Here is a 6,000-nt window from a genome sequence, read left to right as displayed (position 1 = left end):
TAGCCCAAAGACAAGTTGAAGAAATGAATCAAAACCCAAGAAAAGACACAACTTGTAATAATCAGGATCCGATCCTTGTTGCTGGTGGCAGAGATCGATTGATTAGGTAGTATACTGTGCCTTTATTTAGTGAACTCAATCTAGGGATTGTAAGACCTGAGATTGATGTCCTTCAGTTTAAGTTAAAGCCGGTGATATTCTAGAAGTTGCAAACAGTGGAACAATTCAGTGGGATGCCTATTGAAGATCCTCATTTGTATCTCCGCTTATTTGTGGAAGTAAATGACTCTTTCAAGTTACAAGGAGTATCTGAAGATGCCTTAAGATTGAAGCTTTCCCATATTCGTTGCGAGATCATGCACAAGCATGGTTGCATTCCTTACCGCTCGATTTTGTTTCCACATGGCAAGAACTGACAGAACGTTTTCTAATGAAGTATTTTCCACAAAGTAAGAATGCTAAGCTTAGATATGGAATTACTATGTTTTAGCAATCTGATGATGAGTCCTTGTATGAGGCATGGGAACGGTTTAAAGAGTTATTACAAAAATGCCCTCATCATGGTATTTCTTATTGCATTCAACTGAAAACCTTCCGTAATGGTCTCAATGCTCACACAAGAATGGTGGTAGATGTTTTAGCTAACGGAACTTTTCTTTCAAAGTCATACAATGAAGCATATAAGATTCTTGAAAGAATTTCAAGTAATAACTACCAGTGGCCGACCCATCGTGTAGCTATAGAAATAAGAGTAGTAGGAGTTCATGAAGTCGACACTCTTACATCTTTAGCGGCTTAGGTATCAACTACGACTTCCATGCTTAAGAATATTTTTGTGAGTGGTTGCAACATTAACATGAAAGGTCAACAACCAAGTCAGTTCAAGAACACTGCGTGTATTTACTGTGGTGATGGTCACACATTTGAAGAATACCCATCAAACCTAGAATCTATTTATTATATGGGAAACCAACATCAAAATAGGAATGGCCCAAGTCCACAATCAAATCACTATAATCATTCATGGAAAAATCATCCCAATTTCTCCTAGAGTAATCAAGGGATTGGTCCAAGTAATTCCTATATGCATCATTGTTCAAATCATTTGTCAAGTTATTCACAGATGAAGAAACCTCAACCAACTAAATTTTCAAATAGCTTGAAAAACCTTCTAGAAGCATATATGGCTAAAAACGATGCTCCTCTAAAGAATATGGAGAACCATATGGGACAGTTAGCTAATGAGCTAAGAAACAAACTTTAGGGTGCTTTGCAAAGTGATACGAAGAATCCTGAAGCACAAGTAAAGAATAGTGTTAAACTGTTACTTTGAAGAGTGGAAAGGTGTTGGAACCAACAGTTGTTGAATCCAAATATGAGCTTGTTGTTGTCCAAAATCAAAAAGAAGTTGAATCTTCCACAGAGAAGAATCTTGTTCTTATGACCCCACTAAGGCACAACCATTGATACGAGTCACAAAGGCCTTAGATGCGTACACGAAAGAAAGAGAAAATTAAAATTCACTTTCTTGTTTTCAAGAAAATCAAGAAACTGAATCTTGGCCCAATTTTTCTGTTTGGAGCGATTTCAAGAATCAAGAAAATTAAGATTTCAAATCTTGGAAATCTTGGTCCAAGAAACCGAATCTTGCAGCCAAAGCGCATTGGATCTCCGTTATGAGCATCAACGAGCCAATTTCGGTAGGAGATGGACTACAAGCCCAAGTTCTTGAAGGCAAGGCCCAATAAGAGGATTCCAAGCCCAACCAAGAAGCCAAACCATACTTAGTTAAAAATCAGGCCAAATTGTTAAAGTGTCCCAATTTGTAAAAATTTTAATTGTTTAATTTAATTTTTAGACTTTAGGAGTATTATATGTAAAAATTCGGCCCAAGTAGCCCATTAGATTGCCTTGGCCGAATTTCCCTATTAAATTTGTTAATTAGGTTTTTTTTAAGTTTTCCTAATGAGATTAGGAAATAGTTATAAGGCCTATTTATAGGCATGGTCGGCCACCCTTGTTACATACATTAGAAACACTTTGAAAATTTCAAATTTGTTTTGAGTGAAAATTCTCTTTGAGTTCTCCAAGAATTTTCTCTTGAGTTTTCTTTAGAAGTTGTTTTAACAATCTTTTTGATTGTGGGAGCCATCTTCAGCCTTCTTCTTGCCATTGATCTTCATTGGAGGGGAGATTAGAGCCATTTGAAGGGAGTTGTGAAATCTTTCAAGATTTCAAGGCTTCTTAGGACTTTATCTTTATTTCTTGCTGTTCATTCTATCTTTTAAATTCTGCTTGTGTCGATTTTTATTAACTAACTTGTTTGCTGTTCTTGTTGCATTTCAGCCTTTCCAAAACTCCAAGATCTCTTCATCATTCAAAATCGGGTCGGCCCCCTTTGTTCTTGGCAGCAAAGATCGTTCAAGATCCCTAAATTCCATTGTTCTTGCCGATTTCTCCTTTTCAAATCTGGTTGAATTCGGTTACTGGAATTTTGGGGAAAATTAATTTGCTGTTTCAATTTGGGCAAATCAACATCTCCTTGGGCTCTAAGAACCGTTTTCGATTCTTAAATCTTTCTTTTGTTCTTGCCCTCCATACCCTATCTTTTATTCCATCAATTTGCTGGACTTTTAAAATTAACTTACTGTTTGTGATTGTTCTTTTCAGATTCGGCAGATTGGGGTTTAATTCGATTACCAATCCGTGTTCTTGACATCCAAGATTTGCTATTCTTAAGGGCGTTGTTTCTTGGATTTCTTTATTGTTTTGGATACTATCTATTCAGATCTAATCGAATCTAATCTTAGTTTTCTATTTCGTTTTTAGATCCGATCGTCTAGAGCCTCGTAAGAATTTTCCCGTGACTTGACAACTCGATCTTGGTCCGCGCGCAACCCCCTATCAACCATAGTAGAGTAGTCCTAAAAAATCAACATCTACGGTAGATGCAGAACCAACACTACCTCTGAAAAGTTGTCCAGTTAAGGTAAAAATTCCACCACCTCCTTACCCTCAGACATTCCAAAAGAAACATCAAGTGGTACAATTTCAAAAATTCTTAGATGTACATAAATAGTTACATATCAACATTCTGTTGGTAGAGGCTCTGGAACATATGCTGAATTATGTGAAATTCATAAAAGATATCATCTGTAAAAAGAGACGGTTGGGAGAGTTTGAGACAGTGGCTTTGACTAAGGAGTGCAGTGCATTCCTGCAAAATAAGTTACCACTAAAGATGAAAGATCCGAGAAGTTTTACCATACCATGTAACATCGGTAATTAATATTGTGGTATGGCTCTATGTGATTTGGGGGCGAGCATAAATTTGATGCCCATGCCTGTGTTTAGACAATTGAGAATTGGTGAAGTTAGACCAACAATAGTGACATTACAACTAGAAGACTAATCGATAACATGTCCTAAAGGAAAGATAAAACATATTCTGCTACCTGTTGATAAATTTATTTTCCCTACTAATTCTCTTATTTTAGATTTTGAAACAGATAAAGAAGTCCCTGTCATTTTGGGAAGACCTTTCTTAGCAACCGAAAGATCATTAATTGATGTTCAGAAGAGAGAACTCAGTATGTGAGTCCAAGACAATAAGGTAAACTTTAATGTTTTCAAAGCTATGAGATACCCCGATGTAGGAGAAGAATGTTCTGGTATGGATGAGACATAATCATCAGTTCCTACGGATGATTTTTTAAAATAACTCTTAGCATCGGAGATGCTAAATTACAATGATGAAGATGAAAATCAAACTGAATTAGAAGCCGAATTGAAGGGATTCATTTTGCAACCCTATCTCGACTCTTTGGAGTTGGAATCCCGTGAGTATAAGCAGTTGAAAGCTTCAACTGAAGAACCACCCAAGCTAGAATTAAAGTTACTTCCTTTGTATTTTAAATATTTTTTTCTGGGTAACTCTTCTGCTCTACCTATGATTATTTCAGTTGCATTTACCGAGAATCAAAAAGGGAAGCTGATTAATGTCTTAAAGAAATTCAAAAAAGCAATCGGTTAGACGATAGCTGAAATCTGAGGTATAAGCCCATCTTTTTGCATGCACAAAATCTTATGGATGGCCAAAGAAGTTTAAACCTAATCATGAAAGAGGTAGTTAAAAATGATATCATCAAGTGGTTAGATGCGGGAATCATTTACCCCATCTCAAATAGCTCTTGGGTGAGTCTAGCGCAATGTGTGCCAAAGAAGGGTGGCATCACAGTTGTAAAAAATGAAAATAATGAGTTGATTCCAACCAGTATGGTTATAGGTTGGAGAATTTGTATTGATTACCTATACAATCGAATCCTTGTAGCTTCAGAAGATCAGCATAAGATAACTTTTACATATCCATACGGTACGTTTGCTTTCAAGCATATGCCTTTTGGTTTGTGTAATGCACCTACTAGTTTTCAGCGGTGTATGATTTCTATATTCACTAACATGGTTGAAAAATTCTGGGAAGTGTTCATGAATGATTTTTTTTGTGTTTGGAGACTCTTATAACAATTGTTTAGATAATTTGGCCAAAGTTCTCAAATGATGCGAAGAGATGAGCCTCGTTCTCAATTGGGAGAAATGTCATTTCATGGTGAGAGAAGGTATTGTTTTGGGACACAGAATCATGATATAAGGAATAGAAGTTGATACGGCAAAGATAGATGTTATCAAGAAACTCCCACCTCCAATGTCTGTAAAGGGCTTTGGAAGTTTTCTAGGACATGTTGTGTTTTAGAAGAGATTCATTAAAGATTTCTTCAAAATCTCCAAACCACTTTGTAAACTGTTGGAGAAAGATTTAATAATTATTTTTAACGATGATTGTTTAACAACTTTTGAGGAGTTAAAGAAAATATTAATCTTAGCACCAATCATCATTACCCCAGATTAGAGTTCACCATTTGATTTGATGTGCGACACAAGAGAGATGTAAAACCACAATTGATTCGTTGGGTTTTATTACTCCAAGAGTTTGATTTGGTTATACAGGATAGAAAAAGAAGAAGAGAATCAAGTGGCAGACCATCTATCTAGATTGGAACAATAAGACGATACCCATTCCTGAGTTCCTATTAACGAATACTTTCCAGATGAACACATATTTGAGGTAATCCATTTCCATAATACTCTGCAGTTTGCTAATCATGCTAATTTTTTAGCCAGTGGTTTAATGTCACTCGAATTGACATATGAACAAAGGAGAAAATTTCTTCATGATGTTAGATATTATTTTTGGGAGGAACCCTATTTGTTTAAAAAATGTACAGACTAGATGATTTGAAGGTGTGTAATCAAGAGCAAAGTAGTTGATATTTTGTACCATTGCCATTCATCCCCGAGTGGGGGACATTTTGGAGGGTCACAAACTACAGCCAAAGTATTGCAAGCCAGTTTCTTTTGGCCAAACCTGTTTAAAGATGCATATGCCTAAGTGAAGAATTGTGATTGGTGCTAAAGAGTTAAAAATTTTCCTAGAAGAAATGGATGCCACTTACTAACATTCTCGAGGTAGAGTTATTTGATGTTTGGGGTATTGACTGTCTAGGTCCTTTTCCTTATTATGTTAATAGGTACATCTTGGTAGCTATTGATTATGTTTCCAAATGGGTGGAAGTCGAGGCATATTTGAATAATGATGCCAAGGTGGTGATGCGTTTCTTTCAATAACATATATTCACAAGATTTGAGACTCTCAGAGCTATAATTAACGATGAAGGTTCCCATTTCGTGAATAAATGGCTAAAGTGATTGTTGGATAAATATAATGTAAAACATAAAGTTGCGACAACTTACCATCCCCGGACGAATGGCGAAGGGACTACCGTACTGTATTTAAGACTCCTTTAGGGATGTCTCCTTACAAATTAGTGTATGAAAAAGCTTGTCATTTACCCTTGAAACTTGAATATAAGGCCTATTGGGCTCTTAAACTGCTCAATCTAGACTTGTAATCTGCCCGAGACAAACGGATGTTACAACTCAATA

The 6,000-nt window shown here is 36.2% G+C and overlaps 1 non-coding gene across 1 annotated transcript; it reads right to left on the bottom strand.

Moving 5' to 3' along the window:
• Nucleotides 1–460: 460 nt before the first annotated feature.
• On the bottom strand, nucleotides 461–567 carry LOC128041999 (small nucleolar RNA R71). The gene has a single exon (XR_008197207.1). It is a non-coding gene; the product is annotated as a small nucleolar RNA R71 (small nucleolar RNA).
• Nucleotides 568–6,000: the final 5,433 nt, after the last annotated feature.

Source organism: Gossypium raimondii, chromosome 6 (assembly GCF_025698545.1).
Source record: "Gossypium raimondii isolate GPD5lz chromosome 6, ASM2569854v1, whole genome shotgun sequence".
Classification (NCBI taxonomy): domain Eukaryota; kingdom Viridiplantae; phylum Streptophyta; class Magnoliopsida; order Malvales; family Malvaceae; genus Gossypium; species Gossypium raimondii.
Note: the sequence above shows the minus strand (reverse complement) of the source record. Positions and strands in the feature narration are given on the sequence as shown.